Source organism: Bactrocera tryoni, unplaced genomic scaffold, assembly GCF_016617805.1.
Source record: "Bactrocera tryoni isolate S06 unplaced genomic scaffold, CSIRO_BtryS06_freeze2 scaffold_296, whole genome shotgun sequence".
NCBI lineage: Eukaryota > Metazoa > Arthropoda > Insecta > Diptera > Tephritidae > Bactrocera > Bactrocera tryoni.
The window spans coordinates 173,928-188,708 of NW_024396017.1; positions in this window are offsets into that span (position 1 = coordinate 173,928).

Below are 14,781 nucleotides of genomic sequence, written 5' to 3' on the forward strand. Positions count from 1 at the left end.
GATGAAACAAGTTTATGGCGATGATTGCTTATTTCGTAGCAGAGTGCACGAGTGTTCAACATTTCAACGTTTCAAAGTGGTCGTGAGAACATAAATGACGATCAACATGTGGGCCAATGAAAATCCGTGATCAACGGAAATTCCATCGAAACTGTGCCCGAATTCATCAAAAATCAGCCGAAATCATCATTGAAAGTCATGGAAATGAAATTGAACATCTCCAAAACATCGATTAATCGCATTTCGACCGAACATTTGGGCTTACGAAAGGTGTGTACACGGTTTGATTGTCAAATTGACTGACGACCAAAAATTGCTCAGAATCCAACATTCGATCGACGATGTATTATATTAGACGTTGCGCTTCACTTGTTTATTTGCTGCTCCGTATTTTTCAAAAACATTTTTAATTCACATTGTCACTAACAATAAACGAAACTACATCTAAGCTGCAGCCACGCCACAAGCGCCGAACATAAATTTCTAAGTTCACGCGCTTTCACCGTATTTTCCTACCACACGCACGGCCTTATATATGACTTTCTAAGTCCTTGTGGGATTGTCGGTCACTTGTTTACTCAAGGGTGCCATTCTTTACAAACACACACCCACATAAAAACAATCATTGTTTTATACTCCATCTTCCTTCAGCACTTGTACACTTGCACTGTTTGTACAGTTACTTAGAGGTGTTCTTGCATCCTTTCTACTTTCTTTTCCACCTCATACAAGTGCTGAACACATTGAGCGCGACACGACATGGCAGCACGACAGTGAACTGTAAGTGGCGTCGTGAATCTTTCTACATGAACATTTGTAAGAAGGCAGCGACATAACAATGGCCGGCATGTACACAAGACAACAGTTGTCCCTTTTGCATGTGCACAATTTCGTTGTGGCCATACTAATACCTCTCTTTTCAATGAAGTTTTAGTATTTTGTTCAAAGTGAAATTTTTTAGGCAAAAAATAAGAAAATAGGTAAATTTATTTGTTTTAAATTATCAATTGTTATTACAAATGATATAATAGAGCTATTTTATGCTTTTATTTGTAAAATAACGTCAGGTTTGTTAGAGCTTTGAATAATTTTACATTTTACATATTAGTGGTATCACCACTCTACCTTATCTCTCTACTGTCAACTCTACTGTCGTTTTCAAATATAAAAATATATTGAAGTTAGCGAGAGCGACAACTGTCGGCCTGCAGTCGTGTAGTCGCAGCTGTCAAAATAACTGTGTCCATAAAAACGTGTGTATTTTAATATTTGACAGAAGTCGTTTGCAGTCTGTCGCGCTCAATGTGTTCAGCACTACATATATCCGTGCACGTATCTTTTCGATATACAACGCATTCCTTGTAATTATTCAATTACAATGGCTGTGAAAATACTCAATTTTCTGCTATAAGTTCTGCTACTACTCTTCTTCTTGTCTCTTTGTGCCACGCAAAAGAGAACTTTAAAATAAAAACTAATTTGTGATTGTTTCTTTGTCGACCCACTTTAGAGACAACACACACATCCTTTGCTGCGAGTAGTCAAGCACTTCGAGAATTCAAGTGCTACTTGCTTGGTCTATGTCCATTTTCTTTTTGCTTTTGGTTTTACTTAAGATAAAAGTTTCCTTTGAAGTGCGTTGGGTGTGTGTGTGATAGCTATTTACAGTTTATCATAATTTCCTTTAATTTAATGTGAAAACAGTTTTTGTGTGTGTGTCAAACTCGGAGTTTCTTAAACCCCCAATTAGTTCAGGCTACTTACGAAGGACACATAAGCGTAAAGCTCTTAACTTATTGAGAAAATTCAAAAAGTTAATATAGAAGGCTAATCCGTCGAGGTTATATTAAGTTCATTTTCCTCCGCAAACTCGAGATTAGTCTCCATTTCGAAGTTTTGCATTAAACACTTCAAATTAATATTGAGTTTAACACAATTTCCTTCCAAACGTCAAAAAAATTTCTGTTACTGTTAAACTCAGAGTTTGTTAAATACACAATTTATTCATTAACACAAAGCGGCGAATTCGAGTTTAAACAAAACTTCAATCTAAGGAAAGATCATAAGTATCGCAGTGTTCAAACCATTGGATGAACAATTAAATATTTAGGTATAAATATAAGGTCTGTTGAATATAGAATCAGAATTCGCAAGAATTTAACTCACATCTTTTTTACTGGCGTAGAAACCGCTTACACGATTATAGCCGAGTTAACAACAGCGCCCAGTTGTTTCTTCTTTTCGCAAGGTGGTGCCAACTGGAGATTCCAAGCGAAGCTAGGTCCTTCTCCACCTTGTCCTTCCAACAGGTCTTCCTCTTCCTCAGATTCTTGCGGCGGGTACTGCGACGAATACGTTCAGAGCTGGAGTGTTTACGTCCATACGTCCGACATGACGTAGCCAGCGTTGCCGCTGTCTTTTAATTCGCTGAACTATGTCAATGTCATCGTATATCTCATATAGCTCATCGTTCCATCGAATACGATATTCGCCGTGGCCAACGCGCAATGGACCATAAATCTTTCACAGATTTTTTCTCTCGAAAACTCGCAACGTCGAATCGTCAGATGTTGTCATCGTCCATGCCTTCCCGATCCTGACGGAGCTTTTTGTGTTGCTCAACGTCAGTTTTCACAGCCGTATTAGTTTTACGGGGATACCAAATTCAGACATCGCGGCATAAAGGCAGCTCCTTTTCGTGCTGTCGAAAGCAGCTTTGAAATCGACGAAGAGGTGGTGTGTGTCGATTCTTCTTTCACGGGTCTTTTCCAAGATTTGGCGCATGGTGAATATCTGGTCGGTTGTTGATTTTCCAGGTCTAAAACCACACTGATAAGGTCTAATCAGTTTGTTGACGGTGGGCTTTAATCTTTCACACAATACGCTTAAATATAACCTACGCCATGTTAAGGATGCTTATCCCGCGGTAGTTGGCGTAGATTGTGGGGTCTTCCTTTTTGTGGATTGGGCAGAGCACACTTAAATTCCAATCGTTGGGCATGCTTTCGTCCGACCATATTTTACAAAGAAGATGATGCATGCTCCTTATCAGTTCTTTGCCGCCGTGTTTGAATAGCTCGGCCGGCAATCCGTCGGCCCCGCAGCTTTGTTGTTCATCAGACGGGTAATTGCTATTCGAACTTCTTCATGGTCGGGCAGTGGAACGTCTGCTCCATCGCCATCGATTGGGGAATCGGGTTCACTTTCTCCTGGCGTTGTGCGTTCACTGCTATTCAGCAGGCTGGAGAAGTGCTCACTCCATAATGTTAGTATGCTCTGGGCATCGGTCAGTAAATCACCTTTGGGGTTCTACAAGAGTATGCTTCGGCCTTGAAACCTTCTGTTAGTCGCCTCATTTTTTCGTAGAATTTTCGAGTTTTACTCCATTACTATGAGGTATTTCATCCCCAGACTTTTGACACTTGATTACAGAACTACATTGCATTAAGATATATGCGGGATTTGCCACCACAACACGCTTCCAATTTAAATAAACAACACTTCACACAGTTCCAGAATTACAAAAACAACGCAGTTGTCCATTTTGTATGTACACAATTTCGTTGTGGCCATACTAATTCCTTTCACTTCAATGAGCTGTAAATAATTTTACATTTCACATATTAGTGGCATCACCACTCTACCTCATCTCTCTATCTTCCATTCTACTGTCAACTCTACTGTCGTCGTACTGTCGTTGGCAAATATAGGAGGATATTGAAGTTAGCGAAAACGACAACTGTCGGCCTGCAGTCGTGTAGTCGTGCAGCTGTCAAAATATCAGTGTCCATAAGAACGTGTGTATTTTAATATTTGACAGACGTAGTTTGCAGTCTGTCGCGCTCTATGTGTTCAGCGCTTGATTCTAGTTTTGTTCTCATTGTCTTTCCCACCTACCCGTCTGCGTTGGCGGAGTTGCCACCGATCTACTATGTATATTCCCACATATATATTAGGCAGGTAGGTAGGTAGGAGTGCAGCCCTATCGGGCTCAATTAGCACTTGATGTGCCATTTTGATACACTATTCGTAGAACCACCTGTATCTGCTATTACGTTTCACCTTCTCTCTCAAACCATTTTGAGGTGAAACAACTTATGTCCGATATGCTTTTGGTGGAAATCCATTCAAGATTTGGTGCTTGGTGGATTCCGAGTGTTTTGTGTCGGATCTGTGCTAGAGCTGGGCATTCGCAGAGAAAGTGGAAGATTGTTTCCTTGTTCCCTGCTACTCCGCAGCCACGGCAGATATCGTTGTAGGGCAATCCCATTTTGGACGCATGTTCCCCAAATGGCCAGTGCCCTGTTGTGGTAGCTGTTATTCTGTAAATACTTTTTCTTGACCTATTTAATAAATCATTTGTTCTTTTCCTGTCATATGTTGGCCATAATTGTTTAGTTATGACGCATTTTGTAATGTTTTTCCACCTGTGGTTTGCAATTTGCTGAAATTGTCTGTTGATCTCTCCTTTTATCGATCCTAGCGGGCTTGGTATTAGCTCCGCCTCGGATTCATTGAGGAAAGCTCCTGCCTTTGCCAACTCGTCTGCTTTTTCGTTACCGAAAAAGTTCCTGTGTCCGGGAACAAGTTTAGCTGGAGCTTGTCTTTTATTGAGCTTAGTGCTCTCTTGCAGCTGTGAACTATACTGGAATTTGTCATGGGTGAAGACAATGCCAGGAGGGCCGCCTGGCTGTCCGTATATTAGAGTTTACCAACTAAATATTTATGACCTACACATAAACATAAGAACTTCCTTCGAGAATACTTCACAAATTTTTTCAAGGATTTATTCCAGCAGAGGTTATGAGATATATACATATCTGCTCTACCAGATCGATAGTTTTCCATCTGAACAGATAATTGTTAACGTTGAATTTGAAGCCTTTATTTTTACAGCAATTAACTGAAGCGAACTGAACGAAAACGTTTACAAGGCCAATTTTGCTTCAAAGTTACTTTTTTTGCAATTTTTTTTTGCAAGATTTTTTAATTTAGACTTCGCTTATATTGGATTTGTTTCGGATCTTTATAAATAGTTTCGTACCAGGATTATCTGCTAAAAAAAATGTGATTAGGTCGTACGACTGTTCTCACACAAAAGATAAATTAGGATCACATTTGGACAGTTGTGAACGCTGGTCGTTTATGATCTTCATAACTCCGCGATTTTGATTACCAGATCCTTATAAAGTAAAGAAACATTCTGAGAAAAGCTTCGCTAAGTGGAGGTATGTAGTTCCACGATTCTCTTACGTTCCGCTCTTGGGGGAAAATACAAAAATGAAAAATATCTCAAGAATATGCTGAGGTGACATCTTGATCTTTATTGACGCAGATAGAGAGTATTTCAAATTAACTCAAAGCTCCGGCGTCATCTGCTTAACTGGAACTTTAAACTCTTAAAGGGTTTTAGATGTTATTACCATGATTTAAGCTTGAGCTTTTCTGGCGATTCTTCAATCGCCTTTCAATCACAGAAGAGCTCTCGCTCTCATTGTTTAACATTAATCTATTATCCGGTTTCATGCTGAGAAAGCTTAGATTCAATTGATTTTCTGAGGTATCTATATTATTACATATCCGAATCGCTTGGAAAATGTTGCCAGAGTTTGGTAGATGGATAGAAAGGGTATTGCAAAGATCATTGGAGTATACCCCTGCCCCTACTCCGCAGTCTATTTCGGATTCGTCGGCATAGATAGAAATATAGTCCTGCTCCCCTAGTTTCTTTTGGAATCTAACCTTTGAATACAGTATCTAGGATGTAAACTTCCATAGAAGGAAACAAGGCCTCACTCAAATTAAAGGATTTCAGAAGCCAGAACCAATTTTATTACATTTCAAATCCTAGCACGAATATCTCAATACTCCACTAAAGCGAACTAACCACGAAGTAAGACTATAAAATTGGACAATTCGTGCCGAGATTAAGCTTACCAATTTAGACGCATCACTCGGCTGCCATTAAATAACGGGATAGTGGCATAGCGAATAAGTTGACCAACTCAACGTGAACTAAGGACTATGCCACAAACTAAGCCGGTTTTGGCACTTACAACAAAAAAAAAAAAACAAATAACAACAACTACTAACACAACTTGTTGCAACTTGTCGCATCAATGTTGCTTGCGGTTGTGCTGCTGCGGGTTCACATGTATTGCATAGGAGAGTATAGTATGTATATGTCGGTATTTGCACGTGATTTGACAGAAAATTGTTAATTACAATGCGAGTTAAGTTAATGACAGAGACGTGGCCAACTGCCACTATTACTGTTCAACATGTCGACATTGTTGTATACGTAAGTTGCTATATATATTTATGGCCTAATAATGTAAATTGGCATATTTATCAACGAAAATGGTTTTTTTTTTAATTTTTTTTTTGTTTGTCGATTGCTGTTTTTTGTTTCGGGCTCATACGCATAGATCCATGATTCGTCACCTGTGACGATCTTATAAACGTTTTTTGAAGCACCGCGATCGTATTTTTTCAGCATTTCTTTACACCAATCCACACGAGCCTTTTTTTGAGCGATTGTCAAATTCTGCGGGATCCAAAGAGAACAAACGTTATTTACGGCAAGGTGTTCATGCAATATCGAATGTATGCCGGTGGGAGAAATGCATAGGCATGCCTCTATCTGAAGGTATGTTACATGACGGTCTTGCATTATCAGTTCACGTACGGCATCGATGTTTTCTGGCACAACGGCTGTTTTTGGACGACCTTCACGGAATTCGTCTTTGAGCGAGCGTCGGCCACGATTGAGTTCGTTGTACCAGTTTTTCACAGTGCTATAGGATGATGCTTCATAGCCATACAAAGACTTTAGTTCATCAATGCACTCTTGTCGTGATACTCCACGTCGAAAGTTGTGAAAAATGATCGCACGAAAATGTTCACGAGTTAATTCCATTTTTTGGCCAAGATGAATTTTTTAATTCCCTGTAAATAAAACAATTCACGATTAAATGACAAAACGTTCTGAGTGATGTTATGCTAAAAAATGTCAAACTTTCCAATAGAAATGTCAGATTGCAACTGGCAACACTTAGTGTTGCCCTAGGCCAGAATATATATAGCAGCCCTCGTATTCTTTGTCATGCACAATGGCTGCTGCTATTGTTGTTGTCGTCATTGTCATCCTCTCATGATGGTTATTGCGTTCTGCAACTAACGTCCACGCTGCGAGTATCTCTCACCGGCGCGTTAAGGAGCGAGCGCGTAGCACCACAAACCGTTAAGGTGCGACAATTGAACCGCTCACACCCACAAAAGCACCGAGACATGTCCGCTATATAATTTATTACGCTAACTACATAACTTCGGTGCGCTTAGTCAAGTGAAACTTTTCAAGGCGTGGCTTTAAGTGTTAATTTTGGTGCAGCGCTTTCTGAAGTCAAGAATTTCTAAGCGAGCTCTTTAACTTGAGCTTTAAGTAAAAACCTTAATCAGCGCGATGCTTGTTTTAATCGAATGCTTTGAGGCTTTCAAATACATATTTATATCAGCAACTAGCTGACCCCGCAGCCGTTGTCCTGCGTGAAATTATGTGTTTTGAAATGAAAAGAAAGTTAAATTTATCTCCACGTATATCTGGCCGTGTAAAAAACATAGCGTTTCCAAATTCATGCAGCACAGACTATCCTTGTGTCCTGTTCATTGTCCTCGCAAATGCAATTTTCACTGGAAACGTAATACGTTTGAACTGAAGTGGCAAATCTTTAGAACTCAAAGGAATTCGTAGAATCAAGCATTCTGCCTTCTTGAATTCGAAAGGTGCGTCTCAATCAGTCAGGTTCCATTACACAGTTTCGGCGCATGCAGCATGTACCAAGCCTCTCCAAAGAATTCAGAAATTGCACTGGATAATTCACGGCGTCGTCTTCATTGTCAAGACAATTGAGCGATTTGTATGAGCGCAAGTCTCCCGGAATTTGACTTTGAATCTTCCAGTTTAAGTCAACAACATCGGTATTCGGCAGCTAACATTGCGCGTGCACTTAAGGAATAGTAGTTACGATAATTTGGCGAATGTCCGAACATTCGTGATGAGTTCATCCTTCGTGAATTGGTAAACGGCGGATGGAATTGGTATGAAACCACAGGAAGTATCAACCGAAATTGACTCATTTCCAATTTTCGGCGAACACGATGTAAAATGTCTTTGGCAATGTCATTTTTGTTCGTATCCCATAATTGACGCGGATTTGAAGGCCGATATGTCGAAATGATTATCATGGAAAGTGTACAAACATCATTTACATTCCCGTGATTAACATGTTCCAGCCATTGTAATTGCTGGCTTACTTCTTCAAAACATGAACACACCGTACCATTCACAGTACGCAATGACTCAAATGAAGTTGAACCGCGTACATTAATCAATAGAAACTGAAGGTAGAAACAATCGTCTTTTTCGGGTGGGTTGTGTAAATTCGTCCTAATGCATTAGTTGATAACACACCTGGATGTCCATCTACTGCTTGGCTGGCTTTCTGCGTAACTATTTCTTCGACGATGCATTCCATGTATAATATCAGGGTTTTTCCGAACAGAGTAATATTCCCGCAAACGGATCACTGACGGAAGTTGAGAAAAAATCGTAAATATTAATTTTGTTGCTGGCGGTGTTTCCACTGGCTGTAATGTATTCCCTAGGTTGAAATACTTTCTTTGGCCATTCTCCAAATTAGCTGCGAGACGCACAGCAGCAGGAAAGCGTTAATGAATTGCAAAAGTAAATATCCTACAAAGCGCTTTATTGCAGTTCACGTAACGACCGTATCGTTCAAGACCAATAACCGCCATGTTGCTTCCTTTGGAACGTAATTACGAATGTATTTTATCGATTTCACCAAACTGCAATACTCAACATTGATATGAGTTTTGAATGTGAATTAGACAATAATGGCGAATATGATATACAATCCATGTGTTGTCAACTTCGATATTTACTCTTCTAAATTGAATGTGAATGCCATTGTCGTCTGGTGAGCGACGCCGATAGAGTGGATATCCATCATTTCTAGTTTGTGTTTCCGAAAGAAAAGCACTTGTTCAGCACTGAGTTCATCAATTTGATCTGGTGTAACCGCCATCCAAAGAAGAATGTGTGCGTGCGGCTAACCTTTGTTATGCTACTCAACAGAATACATCCAGCATCTAACAGCACCATATATAGTATACCATATGTTGCTTCAAGATAAAGTCCATCATCCGCTGTTATTTGCAAAGTCGTGCTGTGACATCGTGACGATCGCTTGCTGATTGACCGCGTTCCATAATTCCATATGAATGTCATCGCATCCTGGGAGTAGGCGTTCATGTGTCTTGGGCTGTCATACGTTTATGGCAAAAAGAACGCCGACCGATATTAGCGCGACCTCTTCGTGGCTTCGTAACAAATTTCAATCTATAATTGATCATTTCGTATGTGAAACATGAAGTTTTCACTGAATAATTTTCATTAATTTTTCTTTTGAATAGCCGGAATAAAAAAGCATGCTACCGAAATTGAACGATTCAAATAATTTACAAATCAAAATATTGAAAAACAAAACAAAAAAATTAAAAAAAAAATTTTATGGAAAAAAGTTACTTTTTGGATTTGTTCCGTTTCCTCATGAAAAGCATAAGATATTTTTATTTCTAAACCTTCCCCGACCCACAAGGAACAACCTCTGAAAATATCATCAAGATTGGTGCAGCCGTTCTCTTAGCGTTACTAACAAGCAAAGAATTATTCGTTTGTATGGGAAAAAGAAAAGAGCTGTTTTTATGGGTTTTCCGGCAACTACTCGAAATTTCCAAACCTCCTCGAACATGTAGAAAAAAGAATTGGCCAAATTGGTCCGGGCGTTGTTGAGTTATGCGCTTAGCAATACATTTTGCGATTCATTTTTATATATGTATGTACATATCGTCACCTGAAATGCAAAATAACGTAACAACATTTTCGGAAATTTACAGTGGCATGAATGAAACACAAAACAAAATGGAACATGAGTGAAACAAAATTTTAATATTGGTTAAAACTAGTTTATATTTGATCGGAGAACCAGAACATGTTCAATATATGTAATATTATGTATGTAGTTTGAAGTAGTGAAGCGTAATCAATAAGACATTCAATTTCGAATTTTTTGATGATACGTTATTTTGCATTTCAGGTGACGATATGTACATACATATATGATAAACAGAGGAACCCGAATAATCAGTTCTGTTCTCCGCTGAACAATATTTCTGCTTTCGCTGAAACCCCGTAATTCTTAAAAGTTTGGTGGGATATCTGAGAGTATGTGCTCCCAATTACTTAAGCCTTGATCTCGCAAACGCGGACCAATCAAGAGTGAAGTGCTGAGATAATTCCACCTTTTCGCATACAGCTTATACAGTAGCATCCCATAAGATTCCTAACCGATAGGTCAATGGCCTGCCAGAAGCACCGCAACTAGGGAGAGGTTAGCCTTACTAAGAAAAAATAACTCTTTGGATCTCATAAGATTGATCTTGGACCAACCCACTCAGATTAGCCATTCCCTAATCAGCCTTTAACGAACGGTTAGTGAACAAAAGGATAGTGTCGTTGTTTTAATTACTTTGACCATGATGCTTTTATTACCTCGGTGCTATTAACGGAACTCATGACATCAGTCCAATCATTTTATGCATTTTCTAACTTGACCTCTAGGTATAATATACTTATCATAATTTGGTATTGAATTAAATTTTTTTTTTTCTTCTCTTTAGCCTAAAATCAGGGAATTCCGAATCTAAAACTTCTAATAATATATAATATAAAATTCGATAAATTTCAACGAGCCCAGGGGAACGTCATTTTCAGAGATTTTCGATACCAAAAATGCTGCAATTTTTATGCATTTTACTCTTACTGCTTGTGTTTTCTTGTTATGACAAGGAAGTGTGCTCACAACAATTAATATACATATTTAATGTAAATACAGATAGCCAGGCGGCTTTCACTTAAATCTCTCAACGTTTCTTCAAAATTAGTACAATAATACCTTGATCTCTTAGTGGATCTGGCCTCATGCCAGCAGACTAGGAAGACCATATAATGACCATTCTAGAAGCTATTAGGAAGTGGAAGAGGAGGAGACTATAAAACATTTTTTATGCATCCGTAAAGTTTGGGTTTCTTGACGAAATTTCAAAAGGTTGCACAAATAAAACTTTTTCGTATTGATGAACATCATCAGAAGCACGGGGTGGTTCAGAGACAAGACCATAGATTTAACATTTTTAGTTCCGGTGTTTCCGGTGTTCGCAGCAACTCGGACTGACGTATGCAACGACTTGGCACGTTTTACGTCGAAATCTTAAATTGAAAGTATATAAAAGTTCCTAGACACCACACTTTGGTTGGCAGATAATTTCTCGTTTTGAGCCAGCCAAAGATATCGCTCCGTTGGACTTATTCCTGTAGGGATATATAAAGTCTAAGGTCTATTCGGACAATAGTTCACCCTTTAGAACCATGTATCGCAACTTCATGCAACTGTGACATAATTAAGCAGACGGGTATAGGCTCTCCTGAAGCAATTTATTGAAGTCGATAACAAGATATTACTTAATTTATTATTACAGGGTGTTCAATCGCTAAAATGTAATGTGTTTCTTAAAAATGAGGTTTAACGATAAATAAAGTGCATTTTATATCCCGCATACGTATCTACGTATTTTGGTTGGCATTTTTGTGTGTGTGAGTATGCGTCAGTGCCACCATCAATATTCATTTTACGTTCGCATCGAAGACCGCAGAAATTTCCAGTCTTTCGTCATGCGATTTTTACTGCTTTTTTTCACTTTGTGCGAATGTGAGTGAAATTACAATAACGATAAAAAGGGATTTTCCTGGCTGGCTTAACAAAAGCTGGTAGCAACAACAACAGAAATTTGCATCACATGCTAATGCCTGAAAAACGTGTGTGTCTGTTTGTGAGGTTATTGGTATGCACTACATACTTATAATTATTTCGACAAAAATTGCTGCATTTTGCATACTGGATGCACATGGCTTTGGCAACACAAAGGTATGCAGCAATGGCAATCGCATTTTCGAAGCATCAATAATAGCTTTTTTCGTGCAGCGACTGCACTAATTGTTGACATTGTTGCGTCCACGTTATTCCCAAATTAATACTTACGTATCATTCATTTTCGAAGCGGTTTCACCTGTAAACCGTCCAGTTAGGACACCACAATTGCGGTAAGATTGGCTTTGCTAAGGGTCAGTAAGTCGGCGAATCTCTTACGATTCATTCTGTGCCAAGAGTCGCAAAAGTTTATAGAATATATTTTGAGCTGCACCGAAATGTGTACTCTTTATTTATACTCTTAAGACTAACTTATTACATGGTTCTTACTTCTATTTATACTAACTAGTATGATACTTATTACTAGTTGATAAGCTTGTTTAGATATAAAACCATATATTGCTTGTTTAGGTTTGTTTTCTTAAATCTTAGTGCTACTTATACTATGGAGATGCTGGTTGTTTACTAGTAAATAACTATTTGGGTTGTTATCATTTGTTGTAGTGATAGTGCATTTCAATTGTTTTCCAACTCAGTGTTGTCTTGATGCATTCTGTTTACTGAAACAAAAGGTTGTTTTGATATTTATTATTACAAGTATTATAAGGAATACGTTTCTTAACCAAGGCACAGTCAACAGAGCTCAAAGTCAGTATAGTCGCTCGTGTATCCTCCATCCACGTGAATGCAGACCTCTCTAAAAGCTGCACTTCGGAGCAGTATATCTACTGCTACCTTTATGGCAGCCACCTCCGCTTGAAAGAAGGTACAGTGGTATGTGGTATGGTAGCCTGAAACTAGAGTTGATGGAGAACCCCGCTCAGAAGACTTCTCCAACCCTTCACCCCACCTACAAGTCCAACGCAAGTATGTGAGCTAATACCATGTTCACACCGACACTTAATCACACGATTTCGGCTGTTGAAAGGATTATCCCACTAATCTTAAAAATTTATCAAGATTTCTCCATACAAAAATGACAGTTCAAAATCACTTCATTGAAATGATTTGAAACTGATCCACGCTAAATCTCTCTGTGCGACTCTGATTTTGCGCAATCTACTGTCAGCACAGGAAATCTGTTACATTATCACAGCTGATTTAGACACTACAAAGGAAAAATATGTAAACAAACAAATTTTTTTAAAGCAATGAATCTAATTTCATCTGAAAATCGACTTAACAAATTAAAAAATGCATCTATTATTTCTATTATATGGAATATATTTAAAGAATACGGCTTTTATTACAAAATACTATAAAACAATGGTATAATTTACATCGCATAAATTCTTGAATGGCAAAAACAGCTGTAAACAGCAATATGGGAGGTGTCAAGTGAGCAGAAAAGTGTTTGTAAACTTGCTACTAAGCAGCAACTCTCCGGGTTTCAGCAACCTATTTCTAGAAAATGCAACAAAAAGGTGCAATAAATAATTATTCTCCACAAAGAAGTTAATTAGTACAGCTCTTAAGGTTTTTAGAGAACACCTTGTGCCAAGTGGTCATCTGCTCAAACAGGGTTTGTCCAGAAAGTAATAGGACTGAGTCGATTTAAAAAAATAGGATGATTCTGCGTCGATGCAGTGCTGCCAGCGCGATTTCCTAGCATTGAAGGCGTCACGGAAGGCAATCTCCGGAAGGCCGGCGAGTGTCGCTTGGAAGATTGCCTCTTTGTTTCGGGATCGTACTCAAAGATCCATGACTCGTCACCTGTAATTACGTTATTCAAAAATGGGGGTCCCTTTCACACATGTTAAAATTTTCTTGGCACACTTTCACTCGCCGCAATTTCTGAGGTCATCAGTGAGCATCTTCGCACATACCTTGGGCATGATTAAGTGCTTCGCCACAATGTCATGAACCACAGATTTTGATAAATTTAACATCTGAGTAACTAAACGAATACTTAGTCGATGGTCTGAGTTCAAAACTTTGCGAGGACATCAACCAGCTGGGCAGCGGCACCTTCCCAATTAAGGGTCCGGACATTCCAGGAGCATGCCCTCAAATCGTAGTCCTTATTTCGTTTGCCATGGTCGTCATCAAAAGGGGGGTCTCTCATCCGAGACTGTTTTTTTCTTTTGCATTGGTACTGGTTTTTACGTGGCGGGTCCCAAACCCAGCGCACAACTCTATGTAGGGGAACATGACTCAGCAAAATTTGCGGTGGCAGCGACCAAGGCAATCTCTCAGATCGTCGAGGCAACAGCGTAACCGTGTGTAGCTGAAATCTTCCAAGCAGTAAGGATATTAACAATTTTGTATTGTTAGTATTTTAGGATATACTTTGCCGAAGTAGTTGCTGGAAAAACAATGGCTACGTAAGTGTTGCGTTTTTTGTGTTTTTTTTTTTGAGACATTATTACTGTAACGTATTGGCAATGAATCGTATCATCAGTTGACATTAACGTAGTTGAAAACATGCTTCGCTTCACAAAAAATTGAGCTGCAAAATTTGATAAATAAGGGTCTATGTGGCAGATGGAAGAGTTAGGGTACGTATTTGAATAATTCTTATTGGGATCTAGACCTGAATTGTTTAACGCGCTAGAAAAAGCGTTCTCATGCAAACAGTTCCCCGAATGTTTTCTGTCATTACAACCATTCATAATTTAAATATTTGCGGAAGTTGCACAATTCAATAGTCATAAATTGTTAAGTCCTGAAAATTAAGAAAATAGCTTAAAAATTGGGAACTGTTAACATCCTAAAA